At 38.1% G+C, this 21,424-nt stretch overlaps 1 long non-coding RNA gene across 1 annotated transcript; it reads left to right on the top strand.

Moving 5' to 3' along the window:
• The first annotated feature begins 20,029 nt into the window (after positions 1-20,029).
• LOC111609217 lies at positions 20,030-20,624 on the top strand. Its single transcript, XR_002752988.1, has 4 exons — positions 20,030-20,073; positions 20,144-20,200; positions 20,269-20,328; positions 20,415-20,624. It is a non-coding gene; the product is annotated as an uncharacterized LOC111609217 (long non-coding RNA).
• The last annotated feature ends 800 nt before the right edge of the window (positions 20,625-21,424 follow it).

Below are 21,424 nucleotides of genomic sequence, written 5' to 3'. Positions count from 1 at the left end.
ACAACAAACTAGTTGACTGCCATTAAAATGAAGAGCGACGGCAGTCCCTCCTGCAAAACACACTAACTACTGCATTTAATTAAATCATAAGAATGTGCCTGCTAAAATCCCATAACCTGATCACCTTGAACCTGTTCTCTACCCTAACAGGATGTATAATGTTCTGCCCAGTGATGCTTGTCTAAATGTTAACAGTAATCCCATAAAGCACATCCTCTTGTACTGTCTTTTCTTCTCGCTGTTACACAGAGCTGTTGTAGAAATGTAGCAATTTGATGTTCAGTCAGAAGATAGGAGTTGATGAAAGTAACAACTTCTGAAAGCAGAAGCAAGAAACTGAGAACCAGATTTTTGTTGTTTGTGTGATGACCAGAAAATGTGTGATGTGTAATTTAGCTGAAATGTTTCCAGTTGCATGCAATAAATCACAAAGTAAAATCAATAAAGTACTTAAAAGTGAGAGCTCTTGTCTACTTTGCATTGTTGAACAAATAACCTCTTGAACACATCAACCACATTCAGAGGATATGACCATTCTATGCATGGCTAACCAGTGTTGTATAGTAACGAAGTAAAAATACTTCACTACTTTACTTAAGTATATTTTGGAGTACTTCATACTTTCCTCAAGTATGAAAATTTTTGATGACTTTCACTTTTACTTCACTATATTTCCGAACTTAATTGCGTACTTTTACTCCGATACATTTTCAATGTGTGGTTTAGTTACTCGTTACAAAAAAGCGAGAGAGAGAAACGCAAGTGTTTTGACCCCACCTACTGATTGACTGCAACAAAGTCGGTAGCCTACTTGCCTGGGCTTGTTCATCACCACCAATAGGATACACCTGTTTCGCTTCTCCCATTAAACACAAAGCAAGTCTCGCAATCAGCAGCAGCCACATGGAGGAGGAGACGGAGACCACAACGACTGCAACTACGTCGGACACGGTTCCAGGGGAACCACCAGCTGGTGATGAGAGCCCATGGCCTTATTTAAACACAATACACTCTTTCGTGGGTGTTAAAGATTCGTCGTACCGCATGCAGTTTATGTTATTCCTGCCCGAAGATGTGGAAATTCTATCTTACAAAAACTCCCCGTCCAACTTGAAGAAACACATCGAGGTAACGTCTTATGAAATGGTTATAATCCTCCTGTGTCAGTAACTATAGCTTGGTCACTAGGCACTATTGTGAAATCTTGACCATAAATGAACTTTGTTTGGCATTGTTTCAGTTCCACACCTGGTGTATTTAGCTGAGGCCTAATGTTGACTGTAGCAGGCTACCTAGACTCCTCTGTTCAAGGGGGACAGAAGCCATAGCGATAGCAATTTAGACTGAATTTAACGAATATAGGAAAGGCATGCAAGTTCAAAACCACAAACCATTAACATGTGCTACTCTTTAAAACTGGAACAATTTATTAGCAGGTTTAATTTTGCCTGCACTTGGTTGGGTACATTATTTTAAATGTATTTGACAAGTTTACCAAAATATAAAAAATGTCATTCAAACTGCATTTGCTTTGTTTTACTTTTTACTTGTACTTTTCATTGCATTACTTGAGTACATCCATTTTTACAGTAATTTCCATACTTAAGTACAAGAAGTTTCAGATACTTTAAGACTTTAACTCAAGTAACATTTCAGTCAGTGACTTGGACTTTTACCAAAGTCGTATTTTGGAGAGGTACTTATACTTTTACTTGACTCTGAGATTTCAGTACTTTATACAACACTGTGGCTAACACATGACAGTGAGCACATACCACAACTTAGTGTGCTGCATAAAGAGAAGCTGTGGATTAAAACTGCTGACCTTCCGCTGGTTGACCACAAATGAGTTCTGATGACAGACAAAATATAACTGCTGTAATAAAGACTGTATTATCCCTTTAAATCATTGAATTTAGGGATCCCACAGTCAGGTGGATCAAATCCAGCATCTATAGATTGTGGACAATCAACTAGTTGCGGTGATCTGACATGTAGAACTTAAACGCTGACCCATTAGGAACAAAAGTAACTCAGGCAGAAAGAGGCAAGTAGGATCACAGAGCAGGGTCACAGAGAGTGTAGAGGTCACCAACAGATAAACTCATAAACAGAAGTCAGTGAGCTTCATGGCTCACTGACTTCTGAGCTTCTGTGGCCAATCAGCTGCATACAAGACTTCCATTACCAGAGGCTCGGATGAAGCAGGATGAGCCAACCATCATCGAACTCTAGAGATTTGGAAATGTAGTTTCTGGAGTGATTAATCGTACTACTTTGTCTGGAAATCCAGCGGATGAGTCTGGATTCAGTAGCTGGCAACACACTGCAGTGTGTGAAGTGTAAAGTTTGATGATGATGGTATTATAATGTGGGCTGCTAATGAGAAACTGGGCTTAGTGCCTCAGTGCCAGTGAAAGGAACTCTTAGTGCTTTAGCCTATCAAGGCACTTTAGCCCTGCTGCCATTGCTGCACCCTGAGGGTACTCTTATAGATTTACTCCAAACAGTAACCTTTGATCCCAGCCCTTATAGTACAACCAGGATGTTTTTACCAAAACAAGTAATATTATCAGGTTGGCCTGGAATGTTGGGGGAGAGATGTCCAAACTTAGATTTTTCTTGATTAATTCACTTTAACTGAGTAATTTATGATTTAGTTATTTATACCAATTCACAGCAAATGTCATATTAGGGTATCTTACAAAAGTAACAGACCCTATTCGTTTCCAGTTATATAATTAAATAAATTTAACACAGTCCAGTCATATAGACAGATTCCAATTTCAGCTACATACAATGGACATCCATCTAGAAGTTGTCGATTGGTTAAAAGTTAAGTTAATAATGTATGAAGTTATTCATTTGTCGCAATCCTTCATCCTGAGCAAACAAATGGTGACACTATTTGTGTTTCCATAAACATAAAAATAAAACTGTGCAAATATATTACAAAATAAATTATCTTAATGTAATCAAATGTTATCAAAATCATGTTTTTCGATAAAAAAGTGTTTTTGCTCTGATGAGCAAGTCTATTTTGGAAGCATCCAAATAGATGTAGTTTTCAAAACTTCAACGGAAACATTTTTTTTTCATATCACAAGCCACATGTTACTACTGGCAGAAGAAGACAACAGGAAGTAGTAGAAGGCTTATGGTTTGTTTTTTTTGTTTTGTTTTTGTTGTTTTTGGACAACGTCCAGCTGGCTCCACCAGAGCTCTCGCTGCATCACATAGTTCATAAAAAGTTGTGTATCATTCAAACATGTTGAATCCATAGCTCTGTTGTAAAATCCCTAACCTCACAAATAACACACAAATAAGACTTTTAGCTTTTGTTGTGAATAACTGTATGAGCTCTCTTTCATCGACTTGAAAACTGGCTCGGAGTGTATCTGCTTTGCTGTGTTTTAATCATAGACGAAGCCACAAACAAGATGCATCTGCTATTAACTTTATTTTTCTCTCACATAAAACGTTCTCCTGGAAGAGTGCTTCTGTTGCTTCTTTGTGTGTTGCCTCTGCTTTCTTAGTCCCCAGTCAGTCCTGCAGATATCCACACAGGTTCTGGTTCTGCTGGAGGTTTCTTCCTGTTATAGTGGAGTTTTCCTGTCCACTGTCATCCCATGCATGCTTAGTAAGATGGATTGATGCACTGTCAACAACACAATGCAAACAACTGTCCACTGTCGCTACATGTTCGTCCAGGAGAAGTGAATGTTTCAGGTTAATGACCTGTTGCAATCTGTCGGGTTTATCTAGGTAGAAAACATTTTAACCAATTTGAATAATAAACTGAAGTTGACTGAGTTATTTAATATTAGGATAACCATTTGTAGTAAAGCTCCTTGAGAATTGGCTTTATATAAATAAACTGAACTGAATAAGTGTCAAAAATACACAAAATGTTGAAAGAGGTGCATAATGCTGAGATAAGAGCTTTTAATGGAGGACAGTGTTGGGAAGTCATAACTACTTTTAACACTACTGTAGGCTGATCCTAACAGGACTGAAGGCATCACATGAGATGGTGTTCAGTTCCAGTGTCATCCTAAGAGCAGCTGTTGGTCCGTGTTTCTGCTTGCAGGTCGAGACTTTTCTGTTGTTTCCGCTACATAGCTGCAAAGAACCCAGAAATAAGACAAACAAATCCAAACAACATAATGAATAATTATTTCTATGTGTAGTGTGACCAACCATTTCACTCAAAATTCTCCATACTAACAAAATGACTAAGTTCCATTTCTGACACCTTACTAAAAGAGTATTAAAATAAGGGCAGGTGGGGGAGTCGATAGGTCACTCGTAATGTTTTATGACACCAGCACTTCTTTAAGAACAAAGTTGAGCTGTATAAAATCCTGCCTGCGGAGTTGAGCCAACTTTTGCATGAATTAATAAAAGCACAAGTGTGTTACTGTCTGGACTGCCAGACAGAAGGAGCCAGGGAGGGTCAGAAATAGAGGCTACAGACAGAGAGGACAGGAGGCAGAACAGGTTGGTGCAAAAGAGACAGATGGAGGAAAACAGAGAGATGGATGGGAGAGAGAGTAGAGAGTGCACTGCAAGGGAAGGAGGGAAAGTAAAGAGGGGGGCAAGAGGTGAAGAGCAGAGAAGTTGTCCTGGGGCTTCTCTAAATTATGTGTGATCACTTAAAGTCTATAAATACTTCTACAATATTGTAAGCATACAGGAAATCTGTTTTTTCTCTTCCTTTCGGAAGACTACTGAAGAAATAGATCAGAAGGTAATCCAGTGCTCACCACCTTGTTAAAATTCTACCTTTGTTTTACAGAAAAAAGCAAGATGATGATGAATTATTTCAAAACTCTAATGAGACAATTATCCTGTAGAGTATTAAAGAAAAGCATTAACACTTTATTTGAAGGAGAATGCATAAGACTGACATGACACTGTCATAAACATGAAGGAGTTTTCATGAAGGTTTATGACTGTTGTCATGAAAAGTGTCATTAGGTTAATAATGACACTTATAATGCAAATTTGCATTAAAAGTTGCATTAAAGTGTCATTAAAGGGGCACCTCATGGCAACATTCATGAAAACGCCTTCATGTTTATATGTCAGTCTTATGCAAAGTCTTATACTTCAAATAAAGTGTTATTAGAAAAACAAACTAATTTGTTAAAAACTAAAACAATCAAAAAGTGTGCATATTCTTAAACTTGGTCAGTTTGTGCAATTTTAATATTTTATGAGCTATGCAATATCTGGCTATGGTATTCCAGGTGCTAGGAAGGGACTGTTTGCATAGGGTCACACAGTGATACACACCATGGTGCCTCAGATGCTGGAAGCATTGTAATGTCAGATGAAAGTGGGAATTATCAAAACTGAGATATGACAGTATTTAACAATGTCATCATGGTATGATTTTCTAAAATCTTGCAGGCCTAACCAGTGTAATGCAAGTAAATGTGATCATTTGAATCAACATTCCACATGTTTTTTGGGAAACAGTGAACACCGTGTGCTTCACAATGAACATGATCTCCCACAGTCTTAGTAACAACTCCAGAGGTTGACAGCGACAGATGAACGGATCCGTCCACTTAGCAAAGCTTACCTCCTTTTATGTAGTGGCAGAATCATATAGCAGAGAATGTTGAACTTTTGCTGCCTCACAGTAACATCTTTCCCAGAGTTGTGAATGCATTTTTCAGAAACAACATTCTGAACCAGTTTGGCTGCAGTACTGACCTATGCACTGTGTACTCAATTTTGAATCCAAAAAAGCCACTAAAAGCACCCAGTGCTGTTTCACACCTCAAGATGTGTTACCAGGCAGAAAGAGGAAAAAATGACCCCCTGGTTGCCTTCTGGCTTGGTTTTCTAAATACCAGAATGTCTAATAGGTGTTAAGGGAAAACAAAACTGCTCAAAGTGGTAGGATGTATTCTGTTGTTTTTTTTAAATGTGTTGCATATATATTGTGCCAAAATTAAACATAAAATAAAACCCTTAAAATAGGCTCTTCACATTTCTTAATGTCATAAACATTTCAGATTTAGATGTAGAAATTTACTCACAAACAAATGAATATATTTTTTTTATTGAATTTTCTGTTTTTTAAACTCACCTAACTAAGCAGACAGCCTCGTGATTGGACGTCAGCCACTGCCTACTTTGTGTTAGAAACTGTGTGTATTCTGACACCACAGACTAAATGGATTGAGCTTGTGTTTACTATATATTGTCAATCTGAAGATGAATGGTTTCTGCTCAGTCTTCACTGCACATGCCTGCAGGGAAAAGTCTGCTTCAGCTGTGCAGGAGGAAGTAACAGCAACAGCCCACTATCACTCATGTGTGTGTGCTGTTATCAATACCATGGTGTTACCTTTTGTGTGTGTGAGAGGAAGTTTTTATACCCAGGTCTTATATCAAAGGACTGTATGCTTCAATACCCAATTGGCTTACAGTGCAAGTGTTATTTTATGTATGCAGGCGTGTGTGTGTGTGTGGGGGCTGCTGACTGTGAGAAAGATACAAGAAAGAGTCACACAACAACACCCTCAGGAGTTTTGATCTAAAGATAACCAATTCGCCATCATTTAGGAGACACACATTCATTCAGGTGTAACGCAAACACACACACGCTCACGCCCACTCCTTACCTTCCTCTCTCTATGACCAGGATCTGGTCAGCACCAACAATGACAAAACTTAATGAACCTAACAGTGTCGTGTTCTGTGTTTTCTGTGTGTTAATTTCGAGTTTTCTGTGTCCTTGAGTCTCTTCTTTGTCCTGTCTTCCCCTTGATTGTTCCCAGGTGTGTCTCATTCTGTGATTACCCGCTGTGTATTTAACTCCACCTGTGTTGCTTGTCCTCGTCGGGTCCTTGTCAATTCAGTGTCAATGCGTCTAATGTGCATGCTGCCTGTTGTTTGGACTGAGTTTCTTCCATTAAAAAATCATTATTCATCTTACCTGGGTCCACTGTGTCTGCCTCACCGCACCGATTCATGACAAACAGAACTGAGCAGACGAAAAATGGTCACACATGCAGATGAATCATTCTTAGTAAGTACCACTTTTAGCTAGTCGGAGACTTGAATGGTACCTCTTTAAACCTTTTTAGGAAACTGCCTGAGTCACAGTATAATTATCCAACAGTGATGACATCATCTCCATTCATTTAAAACATGGTTAGAGGAGCCGTACAAGATCTGAACTTACATGTAAGCATGGATACGTTTACACAGATATAATAATAGCACTACAGTAACCATACACCAGAGCTATAGCCGTTTTTGTTTTAATTAATTAGTCAAGAAACAATAGAAAGGTTTCTTGAAATGCTGTTAAAGGCAACAGAAGGGTGCATTATGTATTTTCCAGTCACATCATGCCATTTTATACCACGGTCAAGAAACTGTCACCTTCAGTTATAAAAATGCTGTATATATCAAAACAGCTTAAAAGAAATTTGACTTTGTATGAGGGATGTGCAATATGGCTTAAAATTCATATCACGATATGTATTGTGATGGGTGACAATAACGAGATACAGTATATCAGATATATATATGTTTTTGGTATAAAACTTACATTAGAAATAAAAAAAAATCTCCTCCTTATTGAGTGGAATGTAAATATATGTGTTAAAACTTTTTCAGGTGTTTTTTGTGGCGGTTATTTGTATGTAATGTGTGTAACTGTTTTAAACAGAGGCCTTCAAATTGGCCTCTGTGTCTTTAAGAAACTCCCACAGTCGTCCCCCCCCCTTCTTTAGGACACTTACAACTCCTCTCACTAGCAGTAGCTCAATTTCTACCAGTACCCTGTTGGTAACCTGCACCAATGGCAGCCTTTGTTAACACAGGCTTCAACGGGTATCCTGGATTTTGTAAATGTTTTACGCTGGAGGCCCTTTCATTTATCCGGGTTTGTGGCTGGATAAATGACACAAAATGCCCCTGTGTGACTGCATTCCATTTGGCCAATGACTGTAGTTAGATAATTAAAAAGATGTGAATGACACAAGGCAAGCAACTCACAGAGATTTTAAATTTATATTTAATTGACTCCAGTTTATTTATAAATTCTCCATTTTACAACACATGACCTGCCCATTTGTAGGACAGAGGTGGCGCTGAGCTGTAAGCTGTCTGGCTAGAGTTTGTATGTGTTATCCACCATATTTGTTTATGATCAGTTCATTCAGTCATAAAAACAAGGAACAATGATCACTCTCAGACCATTTCTCTTAGTCACAAAGGAAAAGGGGCATATTGTAAATTCTTCTGCTGCTCCTGGTGGAGAAACTATGCTATTAGAATCAGTAACAGCTCTTAAATTAAAGGTGCCAATGACAGTGAAATATTGTGGTGAAAAACAGAGTGATTCCTCAGTTATCAACAGAAACATCTTTCACTTGTGTTTGTTCTGTTACACACAGTTCAGCACTTTGTTGTGGACTGGAGAACTCTGAATGAACTTGTCTGTAAATTATTAAGGTTCATTTTTTTGACCGCTCTCTGATGAGCTCCTGATTACAGCCATACTCTGTAATCTCACTGTCAGTCAGCTTTGGATTGCAAAATCTAATATATTAACTTTTGACTGAAAGTTAAATATTGAAAAAAATGTGCAAGGCTGTTAACTTTCAGAAGCTTTTTTTGTATCATCAGGGTGTTCTCAAAGTAATGTACACTTGGAAGCTGAAAGAAGTAGAGTCATCTCACCTTTTCCCCATTAGGCTTCCATGTTGTTGTGCACAGTAATTTGTTCAAAACCTCAGAAAAAAAAGAAATAGACAAATCTGCTGTTCCGCTCTGAATTGATAAGCATCACTTTTCGTTTTGGCTGAACAACCATGGTGCTTTAATATCATACAAGGCTATCTTTGGACAGCCTGCATCAATATTTGATAGAAACCCTCGGTCACAGGAAGAAATATCTCTCACTGGAGACAGCAGATGTCCAGAGTGGTTTCATTCCAGCTTTTCAGCAAGAAAGAAAGAAAAACATATATTGTGTTTTTACAATCAGTGTAAAAGCATTGTAAACATTCATGCGTGCAACGTAGTCTAGGTCAGAAACGTTGAATACTGAAGGCCACAAAATCTAACTCTTGTCATACACACGTGTCTTCAGTTTTGTATTAGCTTCCATTACTCATCTCTCCAAAGCATAATACCTCTTGAGGCTATAATCCATCTGCTTATTGATCACACTACAGGTTACAGTGGTCAAATGTGAACACCTTGGTCTTGGTCTCAACTTACTACAAACAGGAATAGTCAATAGGCGGATACTTGAACTTTACACCAACTTAAACTCATTCTTCACACCTACTGCACACCTCACCACTGACTCACTGTCAATGTCCATGTCCAGAATAACTTTAAACTCCTCTAGCACACCTGACTTCCTCATGCAGAATCTCAATTTCCTCTATTGGAATCCAATGTTTTCTCTACTTCCAAAAAGACAACATTTCTTCAGACCTTTGATGTTCTTCGACACCATCAAAACTCACGAAGCAAATATTGCATTAATATTTCATCATGGAAGCACTTTTACTCACTGATCTTAATTGAGCTTTAACAATTTTTTACCATACCTTGACATGTAACCCTCAAACTTCCTCCATAGTTACACCACAGCTCTTCTCATCACCCTCAACTTTGAAAATGAGTACCAAAGCATTTATGATAATCCAGTTTTATTCTAGAAGTCTAGAAATGTGAAAACTATAAAAACTGAAAAACTATAAAAACAGTCTTAGTACTTTTATTTTTTATGAGGTTAATGGTGGTTTTACTGCAGCACATCTACGTCTCATATAATCACATTTGATTAACAATAACAATAACTGTTTGTCAACAGAAGTAAAACTCATCACTGTTGGTTACATCCAACAGTGGATCTGACATTACAGAGTCAGATCCAATAAGTAAGAAAAGAAAACCCTCACATTTTGGTTAATAACTGGGTAAGCTGTATTGACTGTACTGGGACTATCTTCAGATAAATACATGTCATCTTTAAATGAAAAGAGAAAACAAAATCCAATATCATAATGAAAAAGAGATTGATTTAAAGTCTGATATTTTGACAGGCCCTTTCATTTTGTAGACATTTCAATTTAATTAAAATAAAGTAGGTTGGGCTCACAAACTGCCCTGATCTCAAGAGCAGACTCCATCTGTTGCTTCTATTGAGAGCTTAGGAATCTGATGGATCATCGAACTGAAAGAGCATACCTTGATGAAATTAGAGAAGGATAAATAACTGAATAAGAAATGAATTAGCGTCGATGAACGCCATACAATTTATCATAAAGAAGCATTCATATTCATAATTTAGAGAGCTGCATGATCTTTTGTGTATGTCTATTCTCAGTAAAAAAAAAAAAAGGAACCTTCGAGGATGGCTAAGTTTAATAACCCAGAGTTGCAAAATAATATAGATATCATTATAGTACAGATGCTTTCAGATAGTTTCTAAATGATCAAATTATTTTACTGGTGAGTATTTATCAGTAACAGAAAGGGTAATTACTGTATTAATATCTGCACTCTAGGAATAACGGTGGCATTTTTTTAAAATTTAGCCAATATGCTTCACATCTGAGGTTGGCACAACCTGTCAGTGTGCCCCAAACAAGAAGTCTGTTACTTATGTGGGAGTCCATTCAGTGGGAAATGGGTGTTACCTCTGCATTGTGCACAGTGTAAATACTGCAGAAATGATTGTGTTTAACACTAAATCAATAATTTGTGTCTAATTTCTAGTTTAAGAATTGATAGTAAAAGGGCTATTTTTTCAGAAGCCGAATAGTATTTTATTATCTCTAAATCAATGTCTAAATTATATGAAAAACATATAAATTAGACATTAGATGTAAAATGTCAAAGCAGAACTTGGTCCCAGTGTTTCCTCTCAGCAACGTCAACTGCAGCAATTTTCGACATGAACAGTTTTAGTTCATGCTGCTATCGGTGCCTGTTACGATTTGATACAAAAACTTGTTTTCACAAGATGTGCTATGCCTTATGAACTAGACCTGTTGTATGTCCATCTTTTTAAGAACTTGGGCTTGTTGATAAATTCACACCACTTTACCCTACAATGGACAACATCCTTTACCCTCACTGGTACCTCAATCCATTACATAAATATTTTTACACTACTAAGACATCTCTTGGTATCAAAGCAGGGAGCGTTTTCCCTTCTTCTGTCTGCTTTTGTGCAAAGAACACAAACATCCAGCTTTAACAGACCACTGTAAACCATAAAAGCCAGAGTTAATGGACAAAAACAGAAGCTGCTTCACTTCTGGTGTATTTTAACGGCTGATAGCATCTGAGTCTTTCAAGTATGTTTCAATATCACTCTAACTAATGAATAACCAGACATGTGCTTCTCTTACTTTTGTTGACTTGTCATAATGCATTACCTCATATACTCCAATCAGCTTTTCATTTAATCTCTCCATCCCCCTCTTTGTGTCGGCTCTAATCCCACTTTCCTTTCAACACATTTTCCGTTTCCTTTCATCTCCTCTACTAACAAAAAGTTGTTCTGCTTCCTTTCAGCCCTGCGTCATGACTGTGACTGTAGTTACTGTCACAGTCATCGCTCTCATACTAAGATCTTGAAATACAACAATTGAATTAATATAGCTAGTGTAATGTTTCATTTTTTTGTTGTAATATTCAAGCCATCAATATGAGCTCTGGAGCAAAGTATTATTGATGCTTTTGTAATTAAAATGATAAGATCTGAACAAGTTATACTCAGTAGGATCTTCTCTTAACTATCTATCGCATCTTTTCCACTGGCTCTGCTTTGGCTGCTCTGCTCCACTGTGCTCCTCTCCATTTGGCCTCGCTCGGCTCAATTCCAAAGTGATTTTGTTTCCACAGAACCTGTAAGGCATTGTTGGGGAGTGAAACAGCGGCAAATAACAAAAACAAATCACCACACCAGAGTCAGTTTATGTCTGCTTTCTTTGGGCCAACATTGGAGGGTTCTTAGCACACCTGCATTTTGCACAAGTTCACACAACTTATAAAGAACAGTGTATTTATAGTAGAGCCTGTCTGCCGTATATGTGTGTGGAGTTCTCAACCAGTGCTCAGTTCTTTATAGACAAAGGTTTCTTGGCTTGCTTCATTTTAGAGTCCAATGGAGGTTTCCTGGAATCATCCAGGAAACCTTCTGGAATGATTCCAGGAGGAATCCTGGAATCATTCAGTTTCCTGAATGGTTCCAGGAAACTGGAACCATTCAGGAAACTGGAACGTTTCAGGAGTTGGCTGTTTAATTGGTTTTTGAAAATGTTACTCCATATCTTTCCAATCTGAATTCATTTCTGACTTTTCAGGCCAGGATCATTTACTAAATCACAAGAACACATTCTGCGACCCAGTACATTGGACACAGTATATTTCCTTTTGATAAAAACATGCTTTAGTGCAAAACAGCTAAATAAATAAATTATTAACAGATAGTATAATTCTTATTCTTGCACAGCATGTAGCAGAGTAACATCTCCTAAAAGGGTGGGGGCTTTGAGCCCCACCTCCAAATGTCCTATGTAGAACATTTAGAGGACACCTTTAAGGCTTGGTTTATGGTGGAATCTTTCTGCCATATTTCAAGAGCACACATTTTCAGTCTGAAAGCAGGATTTCATGTCTTTTGTTATCAAAACTTTTAATACTTTTGCTTACATTTTCAGTTTGAAAGCAGAATTTTGTGTCTTTCTTCTCAAAATTTGGAATGCTTTTACTGCCATCTTCAGAGGCAACTTGAATTTGTGGTAACAATGCTGAATTTCTTTTCAATACAATGAGTTTAAAATCACCCCATCATTGTTGTAAAGTGCCTTGGGTAACATGGTTTCAAGTGCTGCCTCCACAAACCATATGAGGTAACCCGCAACATCATGAAGTAAAAGCTTGGGAAACTGCCGTAACAGTAACACAGACTAAACTTTACTTTTAATATGTTTCATTAACAGGATTTTCACTGTTTGACAAAGCAGTGAAAATTGGGATTTCAGTTTAGAGCAACAGCTTTAAAGGGAGAGGCCACAGTTCAACAAGTACAAGTAGTTCAGAGTGGAATGGCAGCTCATACTAAACTAGAGAAGTCACCTTTGACTGACTTTACGGTTGTTGCATGTGGAACATCAAGAAGATCCTCTGGCTGTAACTGCAAAGAACAGCTGCAGCTGCAGTTTTGCTGAATCAGCATGATTTCAAAAGGTTTTGCAGAGTTTCTATTTTCTACAAGTACATGAGGCATTAGAATAGTGATTTCAGCAAAATGCACAGCTATGTTATTTTTAGATCATCATACTGTGCCAATTTTAGCAACAACACACTTTTCACATTATTAATATTAAAAATCATTCTACCTTTCTATATATCTTTTTCTAAGGAGTCAGACTTTCTTATAATTTTTTCTTCTTTTTTTTGTGATTTCGTAAAGACCATGGCAGCTCTCTGCTCTGCCTGGTTGCTGGCAGCCACTCGGCTGTTGTGGATGTTGTTAGTGGTCATGTCGTTGAAAAGAACCCTGTCCTGGGGAACTACGCAGATGTTTAACCTCGGAGAAGACCGGCACACCTGAATGGGAAAGGAAGAAAATAGAAATATTGTTGACCTTTATTCAGACTAAAACCAGCAATGGCTTTGTTTCTCTATGATGTATTACACAGCAGTAGCTCTATTCTAAAAGCAGGTTTGTCTCACACTATTTGCCAACCGAAACATACTTAAGATTAGATAAAAATTTACTGAAAATACTCTCTACATGGAACTTCTCGAGCGAGCATACATCTACATAAATATTGCACTGCTTAATTCATCCTATACTATATAATGCATGTTGCCCCGGGTCACAGACTGCACACAGACCGTCAAGCTATTCATTTTCCCATGTCTCCTGCAAGTTTCTACATTATAGACTCATCTTCTTTGCATCACTGTCAGCTTCTCTTTTTCTTCAACATTGCATTTTTTACTGTGAGCATAATTCTCTTTACTGCTCTGTGATCCACAGTGTGGCAGGTCACAAAGCAATAATCTTTTATAATATCTGATTCAAGCAGGTCAGAAATGTGTGTTTGGTTTAGCATCATTTTTTGTGAACATGAGTTAATGTGTTAACTTGGATTCAGTAGGGAGGCTACTTATAGATGGTTTATAATTAGACATAGTTGGGACTCATGGAGAACATTTTGTCTGTTGCTGTCATGCACTCTTTACCCCCATCTATTTGTCCTCATATTTTTATGCCCTCTTTTAATGTCTTTTGTATCCCAAGTCCTATGTTACTAGCCCTTTAAAATCATGATAGACAGTTGATAACTTCTACAGTCAGAGGTGTGAGCAGCGTGAACATGAGCTTGGTTGACAGTACTAAAACCTTCCTCCTGGCTCTGATTGGTTGTCTCTGACCTGGAGAAGGGAACATTTCTGCAGGTGGCTGTAGGACCACAGGAACAAGGTAGAAATACAAAAAAAAAAAAAAAATTCACAGATTATCTGTCTCATATTATACTGTTAGAACATAGTGACAGATTTAGCAAATATGCATGAAACATCCATCCATCCATCCATCCATCCATCCATCCATCCATCCATCCATCCATCCATCCATCCATTCATTCATTCATTCATTCATTCATTCATTCATTCATTCATTCATTCATTCATCCATCCATCCATCTTCGTCTGCTTATTTGGGATTAGGTATTGGGAGTAGCAGCCTAAGAAAGGAAAATACATAAATTCATAAAAAATCCTGCTGCAGCTTCTCAGAAAAAGTAAAGACCATTAAGATCATTTGTGCATGAAGGTAAGTTACCCAGTATTTCTGCGCACTTAATGTATGTCACATGAAAATCTACACCATTAAATTCAACCAGTTTAATCTCAGAAACATTCAAATTTAATTAAACAGGAACTTGATTAGTAAAAGTATTGTGTCTTTTGTTCTATTAGTTCTATCCTCTGCTTTGCTTAATATAGATCACTAGGTAGTTTACCTAGTGAGACAGATCCCCAACATTGAGTCTCAATTTTCCTTGGCATTTTCCTCTAATGAAGAGCAACTTTCATCATTTATCTCATTTAATTACATCCTCTTCCTCTCTCCTCTTTGAATAAACTATGACGGTCAGATCTGAGAGCAGCTCCTCAGAGCTGATAGGAGTGTGGATGTTCACACAGGGCAGCTCTAGAAGAAAACCTGACAGAGTGGGGTAGATATTCATCTTCAAGCAGGATAGCAGCAATCTAGGCAAAGCTACAATATAATGGTTAAAATCAAAGCATGACAATGTTGCTCACTAATGCATTCACTAGATGCAATTGAGAATCGGACTAAAACATCACTCTTCATAAACACTTGATTCCTCTGACTACGTTTTAGATGTTTGGCAAAAAACACCAATTTAGGTCTCTCAATGTGCAGTGATGGCAAAGATATAGCAGAAAAAGTTTGCTGCTGTGAATGCAGCAAAAACTGGTTCTTCAAAAATATTAGCTTTATTGAATGAGTACAAAAGCACGTCTCATTTTCCTTCCACTTCGTGGTTATACTTTTTTTTTATCTATGAGATAAAACTCACACTGAGGCTACTGGATATAATTTGGCAGACAATTCCTCAGGTAAACCCTGAATGACAAGAGGCTATATAGAAGACTGTATAGAGTCTGATTGAAGACTATGTAGAGTCAACTATAAGTAAAGATCATAGATAGCAAGGTGATTGCATTGCAAGTTTTGTAGGAAAAAAGCTGGAGAGCAAGCTCCAGCAGAACCATGCCATTGATGTGTGGCCATGGATGAAGAAAATCACAAGCTTCAGTCAGAGTAATAAATAACATCTGGATGGAGCCAATGGACTGAACTCATTCTGACATGGGTTCAGTTCAAGAACAAGCTCAGCATGCTCCTCTTCTCCCCCCAGTCAAACAGACTTTCTATCCTCCTTTAATCCACAGCTCAGTGATATGTGTCTATCAGTGGAATAATACAGTAGATGTCTATCAGTGAGCTGTTATGATTATTCCTGATTACGACTTATAGGTCTGATAGTTCCATCTGAATATATAAAACTCAAGCATCCTTTTGGATGACCGGCAAAACGTCTTCAAGATAAGAGTAGTCCAGTTACCTTTATTTAAAACTCTCAAGACTGTCTGTTGTTAGATCTTTATTTTTAAGACCTCTTTGCTTTTTATGTCAGTGAGTTACTGTTTCAATCTTAGTTCTGATTCAGTTATTTTAGTTTTTTCTTAGAAAAAAAAAAATTAGTTTCCACTGAGTCATTTAACTTATAGGGTAACTGTGAGTAACACATCTAAGGAGTAACAGATGTGACAAAATCATTTAACATTGCCAGTCTGACCAAACAGGACTTAAGAATACCAAACTGATTGCTATTTTTTATGTCCCACACAATCTGAACAAAAGAACACCTCATCAAACAAACAGCTGTTAGAAACTGTTAGTCTGTCTGCACTTGGAAAGGAAGTGAACTCATCATAGTTTGACTTCATGTGGATGCCACATGCAGGGACTAATAGATGAGCTCAGCCCTGATGGACTCACTGGTCCAGAGGTCCGACTACATTATAAAATGTGTGTTGCATCCCATTCACCTCAGAGGTGAACTCTGGGAATGAATATCTCTCATCCACCTCATTGTTGTATGATAATAATGATCACTTTTATTTATAAAGCCCTTTATATCTCAAATTGAAATCTTAAAGGGATCATTAACGCGCTGATGAGACTAAGCTACTGGTTTGTAGCCACAGCTGCCCTAGGCAGGCTGACAGAAGTGAAGCTGCAATTTTGCACCATCGGCTCTTCTGACCAGCACCAGCAGGCAGGGTGGGTAAAGTGTCTTGCCAAGGGACACAAACAATGTGGACCAGGACTCTAACTGGCGATCCACCATTGCAGGGCGAACTCCAGCAGCCACAAAATGTTGTACAACTCTGAATTTTTGTATTTACAGACCTCAAACAATCAACACTATACAACTATCCATCTGCTTTCACTTGCAAGTTTGCAAAGGGGAAGGGGCTGCTGACAATCTCCAGTCAACACTAAGTCAATAAGATGGAAATTTCCAACTACATTAGCTTAAACCTCAATGTGTGAAACAGAATTGATAAGATTTTAAAAACTCGCCCACAAATTAACTTGTTTTTGCTGATAAACTGTCTAAATAAGTTATTTAAACTATATTCTTGTTTATGTGTGAATTTTGACACATTTGTGCAATCCTTTAAGTTTTGCATTATTTGGCCAAAAACCTTCTCACTAGTGGCCTCTCCGGTCAGTAGAGAAGAGGCCATTTAGGCAGTAGAACTTTCCGACTGGTTGCAGCCATATGGCTTGGTACAACTTCGTTACTTCGGGTATTAAAGCATAGTGACCCCTCCTCACCACTTTCTCTCTCCATCCTCCTGGTGGTGAGTCAGTAGTTGAAGTCGCGAGCGCTGCTGTGGCCAATCTCAAGCATTGATTGATAGCATTCCTCAGTTTTACAAATGTGGGCACAGACTGAAGAGGGTCTACTCTGCTCTGACTATTAGCGAATGTATGGTGTTGAACATATGACTGTGTGAGACTGGCAGCAGTGCTGAGGAAGCTGACGGTGGCTAATGGCCGCTCTCGCTGCTCACTGAGGACAGACAGGCTGCCTGTAACCAAACGGCAGAGTGTTGTCGCCATAAGAGTCTCCAACAACACAGAAAAAAGTCACTAGATTCATTTATTTACAGATTTATTACCAGTTGTTTTGAAAAAAGTCACTAGAGGAGTTTGAAAAATGTATAAATATAGCATCAACACTGCTTCATTCATTCACATTTGCTTCACCCCACACTCAACAATGTCGCATTGCTGGAATTTTTCAAAAATTTGCCAAGAACGGGGTTATGCTTTAAGAAGGGGGTTTGGTACACTTTAACTTAAATGAACACATTCTTATAGAGGCAATCTGCATCTAATGTTTTTGCACTGGGCCAGAATAATTGCACAACAAATTATTTTGGGTTGAAATAAGCGAATGTTTTAAAGATACTCAGAGTTACCTTACGACTGTCCTTATTCGTGGCATTAATGGTCATAAAATTTTACAAACAAAATGTCAAAAAAAAAAAAAAGAATATTTTTTCACTGCACACACATTACACACTGTAGTCAACTAAAACTATTCTGAGAAAAAGGTTTGCTGTACAATGTCCAACATTTTTCAAATATTAGAAGATTCTCTGATAACACAAACTTCATCAGTATTTTTATTTGTGAAAATACTGTGAAATAGTGATATGTAATGTCATCAATTACCAGAAGACACTAACTAACTAAATAACTAACTGAACACTCAGTACTAAATCCTGCAGAAAATTAGGACATGATGTGTGGATCAGAGCCAGATGGAATGCAATGAATATGTCAGCAGGGACAGCTTATGAGTTTTATGACTTCCTCTTCATACAACCAAACAAGAAAGTCTGAATGTGGTTAAAGGAACATGTGTGCACATGTTGATCAAACAGTCTCCCTGCTGTGTAACTGCATGACCTCGTAATCATCAACAGTCTCCTCAAATGTACAAGCAGGCATGTGTGTGGGCGTGGGTGTGTGTGTGTTTGTTTTTTATTGACATTTTTTGGCAAATCAAAACAGAGCTACATCTGCTAAGATAAATGAAGTACTCTCATATACATGAACTTACACACACACACTCAAACACACACCCAGTCTTTCTATCTGCACAAAGACTTGAATTGAGTTCCATTCATTTTTCATTCATCTCTACAGCCTGACTCTGATCCCTTTACCACAACAGATTCCATGCTCACTTTGGGGGTCCGAGTTGAATTAGCAGAAAGCAGTTAGCACAGGTGTTCAGAATGGGGAGCAGTCTGGGTATGGAGGAAAATCCCCCCATATCTGGGAGTTTGTACATGCGACATGAGCACAAAGGGGACAAATACAAATACTGGACTCTTTGCATTTGGAGTTAGTGACAATTATGGTTGAAACCCTAACGTTGATTCAACATGTAGGTGATCAACCACTTTCAATATCACTTTCAATGTCAGGCTTCAATGTGGATTCAATATTTATGCCTAACTATTTCTCAACGTCTCACGTTTCACTCATATTTTTGCCGTCTGCATAGTGATAATTGCTCCAACACCCTGAGACCCTGAGGTCAACTATTGATGGACATTTACATCAATTTAACTTAACTCTAAATACATGTTAAAACTTTCAATGGCAGAAAAGCTGCTTTTAGGTGACTGCAATAAAAATGAATTCAAGCTGAAATGTCCTGTAGCCTGGTTTTCTGCTTTTGTGTAGTTGTCATAATTGAATTTAGACAGTCGCTCTTCCTTTTACTTGGGAACAACCAATTGGACAGGAGGGTTACGGACAAATAGACTAACCCTAACCCTACTCCAAACAGTGGATGAGGTGGAGAAAGTCATGGAGAGATTAAACACCCAACCCTACCCTAACCCCAACACATTATTTTTTCAACCCCTAACCAAGGCCTCTTCTTATTGTTTAAGACTTTTCTGAGCCTTCAGAAAGGTCTCAAGCATGTGACTCATGTTCTCCTTTTTTTTGAAGGAATCTTGTCAGATGATTCATGTCCATACACCACCTGATGTAGAGTTTAGGCCAGAAGCACTGCAGAAGAGTTTCAAATGAAATATGAAACACTGGCAAGATGCTGCTATGAAATGAAGCCATTAGAGGTTGGATTAGAGATGGATGAGAAATCATTTAGTTTTCAGTGAGAAGCAGTAAAGCAGCTGATCAGATGCTTTGCTGCTCTATCAGTTAAAAATGACTATCACTCATAGAGAGTAATTTTAATAATGTGAGAGCAGCTGACCAATATGAATGTAACAGGTGGCACCATTACGTGTCGCGCTCTCTCCAGCCTGTGCCTCCATAAAAGGGAAGCTGGAAGGGTGGTGGCCAGGTGTCAATTTCCCGTGTGTTAGACCAACTGTGTGTTGGGCTCACGCTGTTTGCTGGCTGTGGTAGGTTGGGGGAAACCGTTTTAAAGTGATTCTTTTAAGTAAGTTGTGCTGATGTGGTGTTTTTATACAGGACTGTATTGTTGATGGTGTTCAGCTGGTAGCGTTACCTGGGTGTTCGACGCCGCAGGTAGGTTTTATACATTGGTCTTTTTAATCCGAATGAATTGTATGTTTATATATTGTTTTATTTGCTAGGGTTGCACCAGATTGGATACACCAAGATTTGATCTGGAAGCGTTGATTTATGCAATGCAGGTAGGCAGTTTTTTAATGTGTTTTAGGTTGATTTGATTAAAATGATTTAATAAGCATTCAGTAATTTTTGTGTCTTTGTTTTACAGTGTTTGCACTGCCTCCTGCTGTTCTTTTAGCGTTTGGTTTTTTCTTTTTTGTTAGTCCGCCCAGTTAGGATCATTTTTCTGCTTGCAGTACTTGTGAGGGCGGGCTAACAATTTTTTCATTCATTTTGTTTGTTTTGTTTTTTGTTTATTTTGTGGCACTTCCCTGAATTTTTCCATCCTGTTTGGTGTGATCCTCATGTTGGGCTGGCAACGGACGGATAAAGCTAGTGGGGAATCCTTCATGTATTCAACAATAAATATCAATAATTAACTTAATTCCTGTTGTTGATTATTACGCTTTGGCTGGTCCAAGCTATAACATTATGATAAGACCATTCAGATCATCTGAAACAAAAGAGGAGTGAAAAGCGCATTATAAAAAATTTCCATTACACACAGTGTTCTGTTTGACTGTGTTTCCTTCCTGGATGAAGGCATCTGCTGAGATAATGCTGCCATCAGCTAATTGTTCTCCCTCTCCAACTATTATCTTGTTTTTTCATGAACATCAAAAATAATCCTACATCACTTCATCTGTTTCTTTGTTTATATCTGCTCTGTCTCCTCAAACCTCCAGTCAGTTGTGACAGTGACTGCTTGAACTGATCCAGGTTCTGATTCTGCTGGATGTTTTTCCCTGTTAAAGGTTTTTTTTTTCCTCTCCACTGTGGCTACATGCATGCTCAGTGTGAGGGATTGCATGGAAGTCACTGACACAATGCAAGTGATTGTGGCTACCTGCTGGAGGAGAGAATGCTGCAAGTCAATGACTCGATGCAAACTGCTGGGTTACCTTACATACAAATTTTTTAAACTACTTTCAATAATTAACGGAGCTTAAAATGCTGTTTAATACTTCTCTCATCTTGGTAAATGTGTGATCCCTCAGGTGATGGACATAGACTTTGTTGTACTTAAATCACTTTGTAACCACTTTGGCTGTAAGCTGACAGTTGCAGTCTGTTTGGAAGACCAATCTGTGCCCACGCTTCACCTTATGTCTTTAGATG

Source organism: Xiphophorus maculatus, chromosome 7, assembly GCF_002775205.1.
Source record: "Xiphophorus maculatus strain JP 163 A chromosome 7, X_maculatus-5.0-male, whole genome shotgun sequence".
Taxonomy (NCBI): Eukaryota; Metazoa; Chordata; class Actinopteri; order Cyprinodontiformes; family Poeciliidae; genus Xiphophorus; species Xiphophorus maculatus.
The sequence above is the reverse complement of the archived record's forward strand: the minus strand, read 5'-3'. Positions and strand labels throughout refer to the sequence as shown.